Source organism: Patella vulgata, chromosome 7, assembly GCF_932274485.2.
Source record: "Patella vulgata chromosome 7, xgPatVulg1.2, whole genome shotgun sequence".
NCBI lineage: Eukaryota > Metazoa > Mollusca > Gastropoda > Patellidae > Patella > Patella vulgata.
Genome location: NC_065885.2, coordinates 7,183,636 through 7,205,495, shown reverse-complemented (window position 1 = coordinate 7,205,495; position 21,860 = coordinate 7,183,636). Strand labels below are relative to the sequence as shown.

The window sequence follows — 21,860 nt, the reverse complement described above, 5'->3', positions numbered from 1 at the left end:
AAAATCATCAATTCCTGAAAGATGGAAATCTATTATTGAAACTCAGACTTCTGATCTGAAAAATAAAGATGTTATCACTTTAAATATTAATAATGTGAACATTAATTCAAGTGAACTTACATCCAAATTATGTTATAGTATTTTATTAAAGAATTATGTAAATGAACCTACTTCCTATGAATATTGGGTGAAAAACAATTTTACACTTAATACTAATGTAATATGGAAAAATGTATTTAAGAATTACAAGAATCCTAGAAGTATAGATCTAGACTATAAAATATTACACAACATTATCTGGACAATGGAAAAATTATGTAAAGTTAAGATAAGAGACTCAGATATATGCCCAGTTTGTAAATTAGACATAGAAAACATTTTTCAATAATTTGCTTGCGCGTAGGGGTCTTTTGAAGTGAGATGAACCCGGAGAAAACCAACGAGGTTGGACAGGCGACCCTACTCCTTATCGCGTACAACCTGGGAATCGAACCCACGCCAGTTGACTCAATATGACAAACATTATTGATACAACGCGCACGCACTAACCATTCGTCCATTCAACCCCTCCGCCATTAAAAATTAAAGGATCTTAAAGATTCACAATTTTCAAGTCACCACTAAAAAGGGACTTCCGGTTTGATTTCATGAGTGATAGACGTATTATCAGAATGCACATGTAAATCGACTATAATCGAAGTTATATATCATAACACAAAGAAACTCCCAACCGAATTATGCAGTATTGTTTTATCATCTGCTAGAGAATCTATATATAAGCGTAGAATGATTATGTTAGATAATGAACATGCAATTGTGAATGTTATAACCCTGTTCAAAAATATACTTAGAGATAATTTATATTACATAAGTAATTATTTTGATAATAGTAAGTCTAGATTTGTACAAACATTTATTAAACCCTCACTTCTATTTATTTATGAAACAGATGGATCTATAACCTTGGATTTTTGATACCCCCCTCGCCCCCCGGTCTCGAAACACTTTATCGAGACAACCCCTCCAGGGTTATAGTTATTTTAGGGCATATTTATGTTGCCCGGATGGTCTCGAAAACTTTCACCCTTTTAAAACCTTACAACTGTTTGGTTTTAAATTTTCGTTTATCTCTTCGAGACTTTAGGGGTATAAGCTAACATGTATTATATTCCATCTATGCCCTCTGGGCATTTCGGATTAATATTGCATATTCCCGGTTATCCAGCCAGAATATGCTTGAACACTCATGTTTAAAGAAAAACCAAAAAACTCATGAACCCTGACCTGTATCACGTGGCCGTAGTTGATGTCAGTCCGTGCAAACTCTGGTAAGTGTCTTTTTCTGTTATGATCTAGACTAGGATAGAGCTTGAATACTCTCTTCCACTTCTTGAGGTGATCCTCAGTTAGTACTATAAGTTTTATAATTCATATCTACTATTTTATTGTAGCTCATATTATCTATTTATATTCCGAGTCGTATCGCTGATTCGACTCTCATGGTTTATTGCTATTTTTAGCAACAAACAAAATACAAACTGTCGTTTCGTTGGTTCAACGAAATAATAATATGAGTGAATCTCCCGATCAGGATTTTACTGGCTTTACAGCCCAAGATTTAAGTATTGCTGAAAATATTTTGATTAATAACAATCAAGGTGATACAACCAAATTCGCTGATCTTTATTGCGACAAAGCAAAAAATTCGAAACCGGAAGTTAAAACTTCTCAGGTAAACAAACATGGCCGAAAAATTGGAAAAAGGAAAAGTTCGGAGAAAATTACTGCTCCATGTAAGAAACAATTAAACTTTGCTCGAACGGGTGCAAAACCTACTTGCACGGTCACTTCTGCAGCACTGAACCATGGTTCTGAATTTGCCGATGATTTTGCTCATTCGGCCGCTGTAACGAATACTAATAGTAATAGTAATAGGGCCACTTTCGAGGATACCACGAGCGGTGGTCACGTAAAATTATCGAACGAACAAATAAACAGAAACGAACTTGTTGATTTAAAGAATCAAATAGCTTTATTGACATCTATAGTTGATAAACAGTTACACAAGCCTACTAATGCTGATCTAGGCCATCACGTCAATGATTATAGAAATAATCAAATATAGAACAAAATGTTAGTTCTAACGATATTTATTCTAACAATAAAAATCATGAATATGAAAATTTTTACAATGAACCGGTAATCGATCTGGTTGATCCTCAAGAAATGTATGATGAGTTTCAAGAGGAAACACCTGATGTTCTTGAGGATGATTTTGATATCCCTAAGATATTTCAAGGGGATGATACTTTTGGTAATCCAGTATCAGATAGTCTTGTTAAATTGGTTTCTGTTGCCACCACTAAGAAGGTGGAGATTGGAAAAATGACATCCAAATATTCAATTCCTGAGAACTGTAAATGTTTGGTTCCACCACTAGTTGATGGAGACATTTGGAACATTTTGCCGAAGACGGCTCAATCTCAGGATTTATCGCTTCAAGATGTTCAAAAATTAATTAGTATTGGTATAGCCCCCCTTCTTACAATCTTGGCGTCCAAAGATCGAACTATCGATCAAAATAGTAAAATTGCAGTGATCGACTCAGTCGTGATTTTGGGAAACTCTTTGAATGAGATTTCGTTGAGACGTAGACATCTTATGAAACCCTTTCTCAGTAAGAGATACCATCCTCTTTGTTCTTCTTCTCGACCTATCTCAGGTACTCTATTTGGTCCAGACATTGCCACCAGGATTAAAGAAATAGACCAATCTGCCAAATTATATACTCCAATGAACTCGAACTATAATAATAAAAGATCTAATAATTATTCATATGGCAGGTCATGGTATAAAAAGCCTTTTTTAGGTGGAGGCCAGAGGAGGTATCAACCTCCAGATCGGAGGGGAGGTTACCAGAATTTACAGTACAGGGGCAGGTATTACAGCACACGAGGCAGAGCCAGAGGCCGTTATACAAAGAACCAATAGATTGTGTAAGTAAGAATTTGGGCAACAAGAAGTTTATAGCGGGACAATTATCTAAATTTTCTCATAATTGGCAGTATCTCACAACTGATAGTTGGATTATCGATACAATTAGTAATGGATATACAATTGAGTTTAATTCATTACCTGTCCAGTGGTCTTGGCCCAATTCGCCTTGTCTTTCAGTGACAGAGGTTGATATTATTGATCAGGAGGTTGCAAAACTTCTTGACAAAGGTGCAATTGAACCAACCAATCCTTTTCCGGATCAATTTATTTCTAATTTATTTTTAGTACCTAAAAAGAATGGGTCATTAAGGCCCGTAATCAATCTAAAAAAGTTAAACAATTTTGTATCTTATGAACACTTTAAGCAGGAAACTTTGGCTGTTGCTCTGAAGTCTATTACAAAGAATAGTTTTTTAACCTCGATAGACCTTTGTGATGCTTATTTTTCTATTGGAATTAATCCTAGTGATAGGAAATATTTATGCTTTGTTTGGCATGATGTCATTTATCATTTCACATGCTTACCGTTTGGAATTTCGTCAGCGCCTCGGGTGTTCACAAAAGTCCTTAAGCCTATTTTCTCATTTTTAAGGAAGCAGTCAATTATATGCTTTTATTTTATAGATGATTCACTTTTTTCATCTACAACCATTGAAGAGTCAAATTCTAACACATATAAAGCTATTGATTTGTTTCATAATCTTGGTTTTGTAGTTAATCTGGAGAAATCACACTTAAAACCTTCGAAAGAATTGGTTTTTCTTGGTTTTATTATCAACACAGAATATTATAATGTTTTTATGACTCCTGATAAATTAGATAAGATTGTATTATTAGCTAGGAATTTATTAGCTTCTGTTTTTACTATACGAGATTTAGCTTCATTCATAGGCCTTTGCTCATTTAGTAGAACTGCAATCCAGCCTGCTCCACTTTATATCCATTATTTAGATAAAGGTAAAACAAGACTGCTTTCACAATCTGGTCTTAACTATGATGCTATTGCGGTTCTAGATTTTAAGATGATCGATGAGCTTCATTGGTGGATTCATGAAGCCTATTTGTTCAATGGTAATCATATTCAACCCCCTCCAGTGGATGAGATTTTAACCACTGATGCGTCTGAAATGGGATGGGGAGCTCATTTTAGGAATTTCCAAACAAATTCCGTATGGCTCCCATGCGAACAAGCAAATCATATAAATTTTTTAGAGCTATTAGCAGTTTTCAAAGCTTTAAAAAATCTTTGTTCAAAATTTCGTGATATCCATATATGTATTCAATCTGACAATTCTGTTGCTATTGCTTATATCAACAATATGGGAGGTGCAATTGATTCATTACATGAATTGTCTAAATCTATTTGGTTATGGTGTTATAAGAAGAGTATATACTTATCTGCTAAGCACATTCAGGGTAAATTTAATTTAGAGGCTGACTTCTTATCAAGAAATTTTTCAAACTCCACAGAGTGGATGCTCCATGAGAATACATTCAATAAGATTTGTAATTATTTTGGTACACCAGATATAGATTTATTTGCATCCTCATTAAATTATCAGATTGAATCTTATGTTTCTTGGTACCCAGATCCATATTGTTTAGCTTGTGATGCTTTCACTATTTCTTGGAATAATTATTATCCATATATTTTTGCTCCTTTCAGTCTTATACCTCGAATACTCAACAAGCTAGTTTTGGACAAGGTAGCAATGGCTATAATGGTTGTTCCAGCATGGTCAACCCAGGTATGGTATCCTTTGCTGTTAAGTCTTTTAGTGGATTACCCACTTCTTTTGCCCAAACGGAGAGATCTGTTGAGGTTGGTCCACAGCGGTGCGTTGCACCCCTTGAAAGGCAATTCCCTCAGGTTGACCGTTTGTCTTGTATCAGGGCAAACATTCAGAGTCGAGGCATTTCAAAAGAGTCTGCAGAACTCATCCTTAATTCATGGCGACCAAAAACAAACAAGCAATATCAATTGGCTTGGAATAGATGGAATCTTTGGTGTGTGCAAGGGAAAGTCAATCCCTTATTTCCATCTATAGAAAATTTGTTGAATTTTCTTGGGTTTTTGCACAAATCAAATTTTTCATATAGTGTCATAAATGCAACTCGCTCTAGCATTGTCCAGACATTGCTTACTCTTGGGAATTCTCACTTGAGGGACCACCCTTTATTTACTCGGTTCATGAAAGGTGTTTTTGTCCATAAACCACCTAAACCTCGTTATTTGGCAACATGGGATGTATCCATCTTGTTGCATTATCTAAGTTCATTGTATCCGTTGGATACATTATCTTTACGTATGCTTACGATTAAAGCAGTTTCTCTATTGTCTTTGTCAACTGCTCAACGATGTCAAACGCTAGCATCTTTCTCTTTAGATTCTGTGAAAGATTCTGGAACAGCTATGTGTCTGTCGGCATCGGGTGTCTTGAAGACATCACGCCCATCTCAACCGCTATATACTGTCAACATTAATAATTATAAGAAATTATCTATTTGCCCTTGTTATACACTACGCACATATATTTCAGCTACCCAGAGTAAGCGTAAATCACAGAATTTATTTATTTCTTTTTTCCACAAAAAAGCAGTTTGTGCTGCTACTATAGCCGGATGGATTAAAGAAGCTTTGATTTCATCTGGTATTAATACAGATATATTTAAACCACACTCTGTAAGAGGTGCTTCATCATCTGCCGCTAATTTAGCAGGACTCTCTATTTCAGAAATATTGAAGACAGCAGACTGGAAGTCGGAGAAGACTTTTGCTGCTTATTATAAAAGAGATATTTTGCCTTCTTTTTCAGATATTGTGTTAAATAAAATGTAAACATGTTTTCCATTTGTTGTTGTCAACCTCTTTAAATTATGCAATATTAATCCGAAATGCCCAGAGGGCATAGATGGAATATAATTCTACTCTCAGCCGAGCGCCCGAAGGGCGCGAAGGATGAGAGAAATTATATGAATATATAGCCCGAGGGCTTGAGGATTAATCTTCCCTCCCTAAGTCCCTCCCAGGTTATATGTTCATATAATTTTTTGGTTGACAACATGCTTGACTTTAAAAAGACACTTACCAGAGTTTGCACGGACTGACATCAACTACGGCCACGTGATACAGGTCAGGGTTCATGAGTTTTTTGGTTTTTCTTTAAACATGAGTGTTCAAGCATATTCTGGCTGGATAACAGGGAATATGCAATATTAATCCTCAAGCCCTCGGGCTATATATTCATATAATTTCTCTCATCCTTCGCGCCCTTCGGGCGCTCGGCTGAGAGTAGAATAAGTCTAGTTTTGTTTCTTTGTTACAACACCATAATCCTTTAAAACATGTATATAACTAACATTTATGGAGATAAATAATATTTAATATCACAACAGAAACTAGTCAGTAAGCTAAGATTTGAAAATTTATTACATGACACTATGCAGTCAATGTCAATGAAAAAATTTAGGACAAACTTTAATTTAAACCGTAATCTTAAATATAGTTCGATATATGGGGATTTTAAACCTAAGTATAATTTAAAAAAAAAAAAAAACTGTATCAAAGTAATAATGTGAAGAGAAAATTTTATATAATGGATAGAGATAATTAATATTTTTGATGATAACATAAATTATTGACGGTTTCCCCTTGACAGTGGCGCGGGACATGCCTAGTCATTCGGATGGAAAGAGTGGCTGGGGTCCTGTGTGCACCTTGGCATACACGTTTAAAGATTCCTTTGCAGTTGAAGCGCATTATAAGAGTAGGCCGACCAGTTCGGAACAGAACAATAGGACGTTAAAGCATATTTCATTTCATTTCCTTTTCCAAATATTAATATAAGAACCTTACTGTTTTACATTTTAAAAAAAAAAAATCCTAATCATACAAATTTGGTGACTTTAAACTTAAATTGCAAAAGTGTGAGAAAAATAATAATTTACACGAATGATCGTTAATAAGATTACGACAGAAGTGTAATTCTAGATTATTAATTGGGAAAGCAAAAAATCCTTTAAAACATATACAGAAATAGCAATGGTTGGAAATAATTAATATTTAATATCAAAACATAAATTATCCGGTAGGAAAAAAAAAATGAAATATATTATATTATGACAGTATGACCAGTCAGTGTCAACGAGAATATGTGCTTCAAACTTTAATAAAAATCTTAAACATATAAATATACTGCATTTTTTGATGACTTTAAGCTAAAATATAATAGTGCCAAAATAGAACTATATTAAGGTAATAATGTGCAGAGAAAATGTTATATACATGTTAAGAATCAAACATTATCAATTCATAATCTCCTTGGAGTGACAATTGTTGAACATTGTTCACATGAAAATAGGCTTCAAACTTAAATGACAAACCTCTATGTCCCAAAATTTACTATATTTAGTGACTAACAAACAAAACAATAAAGATGTAGGTAATACAGTTGTGTTAAATTATTTATCTCCAGAGAATTCTGCCTTAACAGGTTTACAATAGCCCTTTTCAGTGTTAAATTGTAAGAGCACTGGAAGAACAAGACTTCTATGATGTATAGTGTTAAAATAGAACTGGAAGGTAAAGGCTTGCATACCTGGCACAGTCCACAGTTAAGGTCATTAACTGGGACACAGCGTCGCGCAGACGGCAGAAATCTAGTCTGCTACTTATTGTGTAAAATCTTATCAGCACGTAAATAAAAGCTAAGCTTTGTAATTGTTAAAACACCATGAATCCACTTTTAAATATAAATGATTAGAAAAACGATAAAGTAACTAATTTTTGATTTTTAACTATGAATTGTAGTATTCGTATCGACTTAGATTACCCTTACTGAATATCAGATTAGCAACAATAGCTTTAACATCATATGTACATACTATGTAAATTTGTGTAATTATATCTTGATTGAATTTTCAAATTGAATAGCACAACCTTTTAATACATATTTTAATTAACCTAATATAAATATATTTATGAATTAATATATTGATCCATTGAATTATTGATTTATTATTTCATCAATGTGTTAATGTGTCAATGGTTCTGTATTTTGATTCAGAAATTTATTTCTTGTCTTTTCCTTTTTCTTGTTTTTAAAAATAAATAAATAAAATCAAATAAACAAAAATAATGCTTTTAATTAACTAAGAATGTTTTGTGCTGTTCCATGATTAAAATGTATGTACAGTGTATTATGATTATATATTTATTGAATAAACATATTTACAAGAAAAAAAAAGAAAAAAAAAGACGCTAGCTCGCTAGCCTGGAGGTCGGGTGTTCGATCCCTGCATTGGCCGAGAAAGTTCATCCAGATTGTCAGTGATGCAGGACGGAGGGGCTGGCAAGGAAAGCTGTCTAGTCGTTCGGATGGGACGAAAAACCGAGGCCCCGTGTACACATTGGCGTGCACGTAAAAGATCCCTTGGCAGTTGGAATTCGATATAAGAGTAGGCCGTAGTGCCGCTGTCGGGGCAAAATTTCCCTCATAGCACACTGTATGGCGTATGCCCGTCTTCATTAGCCCAGGTTAGGAGCAGAACAGTAGGACGTTAAACCCCATTTCATTTCATTTCATTTCATTTGGTTGAATGTCGAACCCTGGATTCCAGTATAAAGTTCTGTCATTAGTCTATCAATGTCGAAATCATTTCGTCCCCTTATATTTATCTGAACTTTTGACAAACTGTAATCCCTAAGATCGAATATCAAAAACATGCTTGCTATTTCTAACACTAAACTAAACTAAAACATTTGGAATTTGTTGCCAGAGAGAGAGAGAGAGGTCCTCTCGACACAAACATTGTCATTTCGGGACTAACATGGTTCAGTTTTTTTTCAATAATTTGCTTGCGCGTAGGGGTCTTTTGAAGTGAGATGAAACCGGAGGACCCGGAGAAAACCAACGAGGTTCGACAGGCGACCCTACTCCTTATCGCGTACAACCTGGGAATCGAACCCACGCCAGTTGACTCAATATGACAAACATTATTGATACAACTCGCACGCACTAACCATTCGTCCATTCAACCCCTCCGCCATTAAAAATTAAAGGATCTTAAAGATTCACAATTTTCAAGTCACCACTAAAAAGGGACTTCCGGTTTGATTTCATGAGTGATAGACGTATTATAAGAATGCACATGTAAATCGACTATAATCGAAGTTATATAAAGCGAAATAGGTATATAAATTGAGCAAAAATGTGTATATAAACTTTAACTTCTGATTTGAGGTAATAGTTTTCACTTTTGAACTTTTTGTGACAATTTTGTGGGCCTTTCGGCCCGGCTGAAGTCAGCTTCAGTCAAATTGTTTAATCAATATGGCGGATGTTCAATTGTTGATAAAGGACAACACAGTGAAGGTCTTAGTGAAAGATGTTCAGAAATATCGTGCGCGTGACATTATTATTTTAGTTGAAAAAAATCTTGGCGTTGATTCAGTTCTCGCATGTGTTCCGTGCAGCGATTCATATGATTTACTATAGTTAATCGTAACAGTGCGAAACAGTTAGCTGATGATGGTTTGGTATGTGGTGATGAGGGTCTACCCTGTAAATTTGTTGATTCAAGAGTGAAGGTAGTATCTTTTATGCATTTGCCTGTTTATATCTCAGATGACATTTATAAAAAGTTAGAAAATTGGGGTGTTACACCCGTTGGACCTCTTCACAGGAAAACGATCGATATCGATGGGAAAAGGAAATATGATGGTACCCGTTTTATTAAGTTTGCCATATGCTACTAGTTTTGATAGTGTGTCGTACAGTATTCGCCATAATGATCAAGAAAGGGTTTGCTTCCTGTGTTTACAATCCGGCCACGTAGTTGCCCAGTGTCCAGAATTTAAGTGTTTAGATGTAAACAAGCCGGTCTTGGTAAAAAAAAGATGTGCGTCGGTGTTGTGTCCGAGGTGCGATGAATTTGATTGGAAATGCGAGTGTGTCGTGGATGCGAGTGATAATATATTTACAGCTGATGCACATGCGGAAATACCTAACGGTAATGATAACGGTATTGTGAATAGCACAGAAGCGTCTGATGGTAAAGCAATAAAAGCTACTGTCCACAATCCCAATGTTGCTGATGTCACTGAAGTAGTTACCCCTACTGATGCATGTGGATCTGTAGGTAATATTAATATATGCGATAAATTAAATTCAGATGTTGATCAAGTTGCTAATGGTTTTTGCCACTTAGATGATAGGCCAATAAGTGAAACTGAAGTTGATGTTGATAAAACGGTTGAAGATGATAATGAATTTGAGATAGAAGATTCTTATTATAGTCAGGTGTCTTTTGGGGATTCAACAGAACGCAAGTCACCATATCCTCGGCGCAATAGGAAATCTGCTGCTTATAATCCCTTAAAAAGTAAAATTGGTAAAATTAAGAAAGGGGTCATAAATCCTCTTGTGGGTGATCGTATGAAAGTTTCGATTGAAAGTGCCCTTAAGAATAAATCAAAATAAAATATTTAAGATAAAATCATGTTAACCTTTTTCTCACTTTATATTTTAATTGTTAAAGTAGCTACAATTAATGTCAATGGACTTACGAACGTGAATAAATTCAGTAATTTAATAGCTAATTTTCAGAGCAAAAGTTTAGATTTTGTGTGCGTTCAAGAAACTCATTGGGATGACAATTTTATTAATTCTTTTAAACATCTTTGGAGTGGTGATATTTATTTTTCAAATAGTCTGCATGGTTTTAAAGGCTGCGCTTTATTTGTGTCTAAAAAATACTCTGAAAACTGTAATTTTGTTTACTCTGACGATGATGGTCGATATCTTGAATGTGATGTTGAAATTAATGAGTGTACCTTCAAACTTATATGTATTTATGCCCCTAATATTCAAAAAGATAGGAGAGAGTTCTTTGATCAAATTGGTGGCAGAATATCTGAAAATTCTATTGTTTGTGGTGATTTCAATGACGTCATGAACGGGTTTGCTGATCGATCTAAAAATATGTCTGCTTATGGTGGATCAACCAAGGATCTCTTTGATTTTGCGTTTACTAATAATTTGTTTGACATTTGGCGAAGGAAAACCCAGGCAAAGATACTTTTACGCGTCAACAATTCGTACAAGGTGTGTTGAAGCAGTCTCGATTGGACTATATATTTACCACGTCATCGATTCTGATGTTTATATCTTATTGTTTTATATCCCATACTACAACTAGTGATCATAGTTTCGTTACTGCAATTCTCAATTTTAACAACTATGATAAAGGGCCTGGATTGTGGATCTTTAACAACAAGTATCTTAAAGAACATGAATATTGTGAAGGTGTCAAATCATTAATTAGTAAATCCCTTTCCTGTCCTTTATATAAAACTGAACAATTAGTATGGTGGGACAATTTGAAATACCGTATAAAACAATTTAGTATTTTACATGCCCAGAAAAGGAGAAAACAAGAGCAGGACGATTTCTGGCAGATTCAGACTGCATTAAATTTCATTATACTAAAGCCAATACAGTTAAAAATTACGACTATACCCAAATTTATGAACTAAAGAATAAACTTGAACAATATGAAAAACAGATATGTGACGGGGCTATACTTAGATCAAAAACCCGTCATCCTCGATACAGACAAATGCTCACGTTATTTTCTTAATTTAGAAAAATTTAAACAGGGGAGTAATATTGTTAAGACTTTGAAAAGATCTGACGGTTCTTTTGTCAATTCAACTCCTGAAATTCTTGAAGAATGTGTTAAATTTTATACAAAACTATATACGAATGAACCAATTAATGAGGCCAATCAAAATAAGTTATTTGATTTAATTACTGATCAGTTAGATGAAGCTAAATCTAAATATTGTGACTCTGATATTTCCATTCATGAATTGTACAATTCTTTAAAGGGCATGAAGAAAGGGAAATCTCCCGGTCCGGACGGAATTACTGTCGAATTTTATTTGCATTTTTGGGACATTTTAGGAAAATATTATTTTCAAGTTATTTCTAATATACAGGAGATGGGAGAGCTCAGTAATTCCATGAAGAGAGGGACAATTTCGTTATTTTTCAAAAAGCGTGGTAATAAAGATGAATTACGTAATTGGCGACCCATAAGTCTCTTAAATGTTGATAACAAGATCTTCTTCAGGACACTAGCTCTTAGATTAAAAACAGTAGTAGCTGATCTTGTATCGACTGATCAGTCTTGTTGTGTTCCAGGCAGGGATATTGCTACCAATATTCTTAACATACGTGACCTTATTTCCTTTGCTGAACTTGAAGACCTTCCTCTGTATCTTTTGAAATTAGATGCCGAGAAAGCATTTGACAGGGTTTCTCATGATTATATGTTCAATTTATTACATAAATTTGGATTTGGTGAGAAATTTATCAATTCTATTAAAATCTTGTATAAAGACATTAGAAGTTCGGTAAAGGTAAACGGGCATGTCTCTTTATCATTCCCTATCCTTCGCTCTGTTCGCCAAGGATGTGGAATTTCGGCCTTGTTATATGTATTAACCTCAGTTCCATTAAATTTACTTATTAAGTCTAATGAGAATATCAAGGGTTTTGCTGTTCCAGGATGTGATTATAATTCAACCGTGTTTCAACACGCTGATGACACAACTTTGTCTTTATCTAATTTAGATTCTGTAAATGAAGCTCTATCCACAGTTGGAGTTTATTGTTCGGCTTCGGGAGCCAAAATTAACGCCGAGAAATCTGAGCTCTTATTAGCGGGCAGTGCCTCTGTTTCAAATCCTGACTCTTTACCTGTTAAAGTTTTACATGGAGCGGCAAAGTTTCTCGGTGTGTATTTGGGTCCGGATGAAGCAATGTGTGAACGATCAAATTGGGATTCCAAGGTTAATAAAATTGGCAGAATACTTAATCTCTGGAGGCAGAGAGGGCTTCAGTTACGTGGTAAAGTTTTAATTGTCAACATCATGTGTCTATCAACTTTATGGTATCTATTAAGAGTTGTAGAAATTCCACTATGGGCTCAGGATCGTATTGAAAAATCTATTAGATCCTTTATTTGGAATGGTAAACCACCCCTTATTAAGAGGACTTCTATTTTAGGTAGTACTGATGTTGGGGGTCTTAATCTGAATTCTGTTATTTTAAAACAGAAAGCATTTAGGTTATACTGGCTATCTAAATATTTATCCTGTCCAGATAATTTTATCTGGAAATATTTTATGACTTATTTTTTAAAACTTTATAAAAATTATTTGTGTTCATTTGAATTATTATTTATTAACTATTCTAAACCTGCTTTAAAGGTGTTGCCATCTTTTTATAGATCTATGCTGATTTCGTGGGATGACTTTCATAATGGTAAAAGGCCAGTTGCTGATAATTATAATGACATCCTCAATCAACCATTATTTGATAATCCACAGATTGTATATGATGATAAAACTTTATATTTCTGTGATTTTATAGAAGCCGGTTTAGTCAAAATTTCTGATCTATGTTATATTTTTATCCCAGGATTTTTATCAGTTGACGCTATATTTGAAATGGCTAGAGAATCGTTACCAGATTGTAAATATGAGAAAATTGAAAATCAGTATAATTTGATTCTTAAATGTTTGCCAGTGTCCTGGACTAAAATAATTCGCTCTAAGAGTGATATTATACGCTATGAATTAGATTTTGAACTGATTATGAATGATAACATCTATGCTATCTATCAATTAAGTACGTCTTCGGTCTATAAGGGATAAGTATTTTGAACCCCCTGTCTGCGAATCTTATTGGCAGCACCGAGGGTACGACATCAACTGGCCAGTGGTATGGAAGTCTGTTTTTGCTATGAATAAAAGTTCAGAATCGTTAGATAATGATTATAGAATTGTTCATAACATCATTTGGACTAATGAGAAGCTTCATAATATTGGTAAAATAAATAATCCTTATTGTAAATTCTGTGATAAAGATTCTATTGAAAATTTAGAGCATATAATTCTAGATTGCAAATCTGTTAAGAATTTGCATGAATGTATTTTAGATTTTATAGAGGTGTTTTTCCAATCCTCGGGTTTTGGACTAGATGATTTTCGTCAGTGGTTACTGTTTGGTTATCCTGTGCGAAATGAAGCCAATAATCTGTTTTTAATTTTTATTTTCTCGTTTGCTAGATTAGCTATTATCAAACGGAGAATTTTGTTTTTAAATGAAGCCACCAGGGTAGATTTGTGTAAATTATTTAAAACACTTCTAACTAAACACATGAATTACTTGTATCAGTATATGTCAAAGCACAGTAATCGACATAAATATTTATTACTATTTTCAATGAATTCCTATATAGAAATTAATGATAAAATCAATATCAAATTTAATTAGATGGTGACTTTAAACTGATGTAACTTTTATTGTTTTAATTTTGTATGTGTGCAATATTTTTGTGAATTAAATAAATAAAAAAAAACTAAAAAAAAAAACTAAAACGTTTGGAATTTGTTGCCAGAGAGAGAGAGAGAGGTCCTCTCGACACAAACATTGTCATTTCGGGACTAACATGGTTCAGTTTTTTTTCAATAATTTGCTTGCGCGTAGGGGTCTTTTGAAGTAAGATGAAACCGGAGGACCCGGAGAAAACCAACGAGGTTGGACAGGCGACCCTACTCCTTATCGCGTACAACCTGGGAATCGAACCCACGCCAGTTGACTCAATATGACAAACATTATTGATACAACGCGCACGCACTAACCATTCGTCCATTCAACCCCTCCGCCATTAAAAATTAAAGGATCTTAAAGATTCACAATTTTCAAGTCACCACTAAAAACTCATTTAATCTAGATTAGATACAGATTGTATTTGCGTATTTATTTTAATCAACGAGAAAGTCCTTTGGTCGTGCGTAAAGCATCTGTAATCTGTATTTGATTGGGGTGTTTTTTTTGCACGTCCCATTGGAATGACTAGAAACATATTGTGTACGTCACCCTGTATTAATTGCCCATTGCAGCCAACTGTTCCTAGAATTATTTCTTCAAGATAGATTCTCTTTTTTTGTTCCATTCGTATGACTAGACACATGTTGACAGCGTTATCCAGTATTTCATGATACCACAGACTGACCTCCTCTGTTAGTGGTAACTAACTCATTTCCTGACACCATAGAAATATTAGTAGAACGACATTAGTTTAGTTATAAAATATTTTATTGAAACAAAATTAGAATACAAAATATAAAACATTGTTTCACTAATATAATTATATATTATATACATGTCAGTTAGTTATCACATGATCACGACTACATATCACCTGATAATCGTGACTATTGAATTACAGCTCTATTTACAGTAGTAAGCTAGTTTTATATTAGGATGTTAGATATTACTTAGAGTAAGATTCAATATATCAATCAGGTGGGACAGGTGAGACAGGTAAGATATTACTTAGAGTAAGATTCAATATATCAATCATGGGGGTTGGGGGTATAAGATACTTGGTTAAATACTAACAGGTGGGACAGGTGGACAGTTGGGACAGGTTAGATATTACTTAGAGTAAGATTCAATATATCAATCAGGTGGGACAGGTGAGACAGGTAAGATATTACTTAGAGTAAGATTCAATATATCAATCAGGTGGGACAGGTGCGACAGGTAAGATATTACTTAGAGTAAGATTCAATATATCAATCATGGGGGTTGGGGGGGGGGGGTATAAGATACTTGGTTAAATACTAACAGGTGGACAGTTGGGACAGGTTAGATATTACTTAGAGTAAGATTCAATATATCAATCATGGGGGTGGTGGTGGGGGGGGGTATAAGATACTTGGTTAAATACTAGGGTGCTGGTGTGGTTGATAAATCTCTTCACTAACTTAGCACCCACTCCACCACACCACATCACCCACAACACCACTCAAACATTTTACTTTATTCCACCCTCACAACCTAATCAAGAGACAATAAGATAATAATACCTAACCTCGTTCTGGTTCGTCCATTATATTTTACTATAAGTAATATCTACCCCCCCCCCCCCCCCTCATTGTTCAATATAAAGGAGACCATAAATACATCATATCAATATAATCTCTATATTTTACTAGCAACAGTATAGAACCTGGTCCTGGTCTACAACACCAAGTTGTTCCAGGCTATAGTCGTTCTTGTTGCTACAACTGTCGTAGATCTCTCTCACACTACCATCTCTATATCCTGCTATATCAAACACACTACTCTTCTCATTCTTCTTCTCTTCTATCAACTTCATTAAATCATTAGCACTGACTTTCTTACTGACAGTTATAGTACCCATATCTGTACCTCTATATCTATAAATACAGGTTAATATATTATATCATTATCAACTGATATAAATAAAGGTTAATATATTATATCATTATCAACTGATATATATGGTGGCTGTTTGGTATCATGTTGTGATGTTTGGTTATCGGCCATATTCCTCTCAATACTATGATTATATACAATGATCCTGGTGTTGGTCAAGAAAGTTCCCCGGGATTTTGCAGCGTGGTTCCTCCCTGTCGGTAGTGCAGGACGACGGGTCTGACAAAGTACAGTGTCTAGTTGTGTAGATGGGACAAAAAACAAGCTTCTGTGTACAAATTGGCGAGCACATAAAAGAATCCTTCACAGTTGAGTTTCGAAAATTGAAAATTTCCGTCATAGTACTTTGCATTGCGCATGCCTATCTTCAATAGCCCGATCGGTGCAGAAAAGTAGGAAAATTGAATGAAATGAAATTGTGTTTAACGTTCTACTGTTCTGCTTAATGAAGACGGGCATAGGCTATACAGTGCACTGTGAGGGAAACTTTGCCCGGATAGCAGCGCTATAAGGCCTACTCTTATCTTGAATTCTATCTGTACACGGAACTTCGATTTTTCGTCCCACCCAAAAGACTATACGTTATCCCCGATGAGCTTTCTCGACCAATGCAGTGATTGAACACAAGACCTCAACGTTAGCGAGCCATCGTCTTATTCACTGAGTCACCGTGACTACCAGAAAAGTAGGACATTAAGCCACATTTCTGGAGAGATTCCTCTTTGACAGTGGTGCAGGACGGGGGGGGGGGGGGCTGGCAAGGGACAGTAGTATAGTAGTTCGGATGGGACGGAAAACCGAGGCCCCATTTACATACTGGCGTGCACGTATAAGACCCCCTGACAGTTTGAATTCAATATAAGAGTAGGTCGTAGCGCCGCTATCCGGGTAAAGTTTCCCTCACAGTACATTGTATAGGGCGTGTCCGTCTTCATTAGCCCAGTCGGAGCAGAATGAAACTAGTTGAAATGGAGTTTAACATCCTACTGTTCTGCTCCGACTGGGCTAATGAAGACGGGTTTATACCATTCAGTGTGTTATGAGGGATATTTTACCCGGACAGCCCCGCTACGGCCTACTCTTATACCGAATTCCAATTGCCGAGGGATCTTTTCCGTGCGCGCCAATATATACACAGGACCTCGGTTTTTTGTCCCATCCGAACGACTAGATAGCTGAAAAAGGGAAACCACGCGGAAAATATTGATGAACTTTGTCGACTAACACCGGTGGCGAACCCGCGACGTCAAGGCCAGCGAGCCAGCGCCTTAATCACTTAGCCACTGTGACTCCCGGAGCAGAACAGCTGGACGTTAAACCCCATTTCATTTTATTTTATTTCCTTACCAATCAGCCACCATAGATATAAATACAGGTTAATATATCATTATCAATAATCATCTTTGTAAACCTTAGAAACACGAGTATTATAAATTATTTAAATGATAAATTATTGATAAAATCATTGTCTTGAGCCTTTATTATTAAATACACTATTAAATATATAATACTATTTTGACTATGGATATTGTAAAGTACATCCCACTGTTTCACTAGTCAGTATATTATTCAAGTCACCTCTAGTTGGTTATTATTCAAGTCACGTGATATAGAAACTTCATCATTCGATATAAGTAAAAACTCAAGACTCTTGTAACAATATGTAAAATTTGACAGTTGTCAAAATATATATTATTATGAACACATTTACTTACATGTTAACTAACTTTAGAATAATATCATTACTCGTATCCCTGATATAACGTCTAGTATTAGTGTTGGTGTTTGTCTTGACTTCTGATTGTTCAGCTATTTCTTCATCTTTTCGTTCAAATTGTTCCTTTATCCGATTCATCTGGAATCTCAAATCTTCCATATCGGATGTGCAATCATCACTGTCGGTCTGGTTAGTAGTTTCATTTATTGTGTTTGATGTTCCAATCTGTACAGCTTGACAATCACCATGTATATTATACATTGTGTTGTAGGTATTGTTGGTAACGGTTGATATCTGGAATAGAAAATAAATAAACAACCAGTCCCTACTTATAAATATTATTACAACAATATCTCTCTTCTTAGATATGATAATCATCGACGAATCTAAATAACAGAAAGAGAGCTGTAAATTAAGGGCATGCGTTGAATCTCTAGTTTGAGATGCTCGTTTGACCAGTGGCGTAGTACAGACGTTTGTTGATGCCTGGGGACAACTCCTTGACTTAAACACAGGGTCGAGTACTGAAACATGTGAGAAGAGAAGACATTTTAAATATATACAAAAACAGATGAATTAATCTTTGTATTTAAATTAAATATAAATCCGCCACATTTCTATTCTTTATATGTAACATACTCTGGTCTCACTTATTTACACCAGCATGTTGGACTGTGGGCCAAATTTAAAAACTTTCATTGTTTGATTCTATCGTGTTGAAAATTTTGTTAGGACTGGTGGACACAGACAGAAAGAAGGCTCTCTGGGGAATGAAAATGGCACAGTTCCTCACTGAGAATGAACTGGGGTTTAACGTCCTTCTAACGGAGGATCAGTATAAAAACCGCGAGGTTGGACAGGTGACTCTACTCCTTGTCAGGTACATGCTCGAATCAAAACCACACCACGTGACTCTATGACAGCCCTTATGATCTAAAGCGCACCTTACACAGTTCTTTAAAAATACTAGGTAAATATAAACCAGTGAACTTGTAAATTGTTACATCAATACGACTCTCATAGATGTAGAGATACTAGTTGTATCAAGTATAGGAGTAAACATACACTGCTTCGTGTACTCACTCGTCAGTATTTGTATTCTACGAGAGATAAGACAGTCATTATCAAGATTACGATGGTTAGTTATTGACGTCATAAACTGACGTGTTATTTTATAAACATGACGTAGTTATACTTACTGGGGTGGCCATTCTTCTTATCCTTATTATTCTATGACAACTTTCTTCTACTAGAGTTCCCTTAGAACCTTACTAAAGACAAACAGAACTGTATAACACTAGATCAAGGGGGTTCTATAAAAATTACCCATTGGAAAAACACAGTCTATGTATAGTGTATTAATGACGAGTTTTAGTCTTGTATAACCTGTCTCACTACTATTTGCGTTGAGCTAGATCAAGTACGATAAATAATTATAATATTTCTACACTCATGAATAGCCATTCTCGATAAAGAATATAGCCCCGACTTGTTGAAACGAATATAATAAATTCCTGGTGTTTAAGATAACCTAAATATATCAATATAATAAATAGTGTTGTAACTATCTGAATGAATCCTCCACAATTGTCTGTTCAGTAGGTGTTTATTTATGTCTGGATAACGTAGTCTATTCTATACAAAAGTAACGGGAAAACCAGTCTATTTATACGTATTGCGTAAGCTTGTAATATGGGCGTCGCCTTTCAATAAATTAATTGAAATGAAAAGTGGTTTGATGGCACCTCAGCTCCAACCGGGCTATATTGCACCAAACATATGGTGAATATTACTAGACAGGCTAAATTATATCACAGAAAAACATTATAATATGCATAAATACGTATATTGACTTGCATGTTCACGAGTAACTATGGAATACTTCAACGGTTTATTACCGGGCAACGTTTCGACTAGAATTCTTTATCAATATATAGTGTGCTATGATGGAATTTTTTCCCAAACAGAGGCGCTTTGGCGTCCATTCTTATATCGAATTACAACTGCCAAGGTTTCTATAAAGTTCACGTCAATGCGTACACCGGGATTCTGATTTTCGTCCAATCCTAAAGACTAGACACTGTCCTTGCCATGGGGGATTACGCCGGAAAATCCAGAGGGCAACCTTCAAGGCCAGCATCGGGAGCGAATCCCAGAGCCCTGGTTAGCGAAATGATATGAAATGAAATGGGGTTTCACATCCTACTGTTCTGCTTCTAAATGGGCTGGGGGGTTGGATGGCCGAATGGTTAGCACGCGCGCGCGCGCTGTATCATACCGTCTGTCATTGAGTCAACTGGCGGGGTTTCGATTCCCCGGTTGAACGTGACAAGGAGTAGGGTCGCCTGTCCAATCTCGTGGGGTTTTTCCGGGTCCTCCGGTTTCCTCCCACTGCTAAAGACCCCTACGCGCAGAGCGAATTATTGAAATAAAAAGATTAAAACATATGTTAGTCCCGAAATGACCTAGTTTGTGTCGAGTGGACGTTAAACCCCATTTCTCTCTCTATCTCTCTAACTGGGCTAATAAAGACAGATATACGCCATACAGTGTGCTATGAGGGAAATTATGCCCGGACAGCGGCGCTACGGCCTACTCTTATATCGAATTCCAACTGCCAAGGGATCTTTTACGTGCAAGCATGTGTACACGGGACCGACCTCGGTATTTCGTTCTATCCGAATGACTATACATCGGTTGATAGTTATTAATGATAATTAGTCTTGATAATAAATATATGTTAATTGTAGTAATATTCTTTATTATATATACATCGGCACTAAAAAAATATCAATTTTAAAGTTTACAGTTTATAGCACCTAAATAGTGCTTTATATATTTTTTATTATATTTTCATATAATTTAGTACGTTTATAATTCAGTACGTTTGTCGTGTATTTATACGGTTGGTTAATCTGAAAATAGATAATGGGATCTTATTCAAATTACATTAATCTTAGCCATTCATCAAGTTTAGATTTAATTATTAAATGGCGATCGTGTTTCAAGCCATTCAATTCTCGACAACCCGATGGTCTATCTAGTTTATTATTGGCCTGGCATGTGAATAATTTATATAACATTTGAAGTCAAATAAAAACCTTGCTATAAACCGATTTAGTTCTTACACAGTGTATCTTAAATAACACATTTTATGCTTAATATCTATACCTTGTTCTTGATGTATGACAGATTGAACAAAAAGACATTATAGTTATCTATAAAGTTTTATAGAAGCTAGAGGTTTGGTGTACTAGGGGCCGGGTAATATGCATAATTTATAATCTCATTTATTTTATATGGTTTCATTTGATTTGAGTAAAGGAACAAAAACAAAAAGGTTTATAAAGTTTTATTTATAGATCCAAATTTAAAGTTTATGAAATCAAATGAAATGGGGTTTAACGTCCTACTGTTCTGCTCCTAAACTGGGCTAATGAAGACGGGCATACGCCATACAGTGTGCTATGAGGGAAATTTTGCCCGGGCGGCGGCGCTACGGCCTACTCTTATACCGAATTCCAACTGTCAAGGGATCTTTTACGTGCACGCCAATGTGTACACGGGATCTCGGTTTTTTGTCCCATCCAAACGACTAGACAGCTGTCCTTGTCAGGCCCTAAATCCTGCATCACTGACAAGGGGAAACCACGCCGTAAAATCGGGATGAACTTTCTCGGCATATGCAGGGATCGAACACCCGACCTCCAGGTAAACGAGCCAGCGTCTTACCCACTTAGCCACGTGATCCCTTATGATTTGTATCTGTACTGAAATATCATTAGTTGATAATGAATGTTTTATAAACTTCATTCGATATTACTTGT

At 35.4% G+C, this 21,860-nt stretch overlaps 2 long non-coding RNA genes across 6 annotated transcripts; one reads left to right on the top strand and one right to left on the bottom strand.

Annotated features, from left to right (window-relative positions):
- Positions 1 to 1,173: 1,173 nt before the first annotated feature.
- LOC126826964 (uncharacterized) lies at positions 1,174 to 5,843 on the top strand. Of its 5 annotated transcripts, none has more exons than XR_007682486.2 (4): positions 1,174 to 1,328; positions 2,844 to 2,996; positions 4,664 to 4,745; positions 5,733 to 5,843. It is a non-coding gene; the product is annotated as an uncharacterized LOC126826964 (long non-coding RNA). The 5 variants fall into 5 exon arrangements; XR_007682490.2 differs by lacking the exon at positions 1,174 to 1,328 and adding an exon at positions 1,343 to 1,405; XR_007682491.1 differs by lacking the exon at positions 1,174 to 1,328 and adding an exon at positions 1,374 to 1,395.
- A 9,306-nt stretch (positions 5,844 to 15,149) lies between these two features.
- On the bottom strand, positions 15,150 to 19,421 carry LOC130013522 (uncharacterized). The gene is made up of 3 exons (XR_008788690.1): positions 19,233 to 19,421; positions 18,032 to 18,327; positions 15,150 to 16,297 (listed from the first exon to the last, which is right to left on the bottom strand). It is a non-coding gene; the product is annotated as an uncharacterized LOC130013522 (long non-coding RNA).
- Positions 19,422 to 21,860: the final 2,439 nt, after the last annotated feature.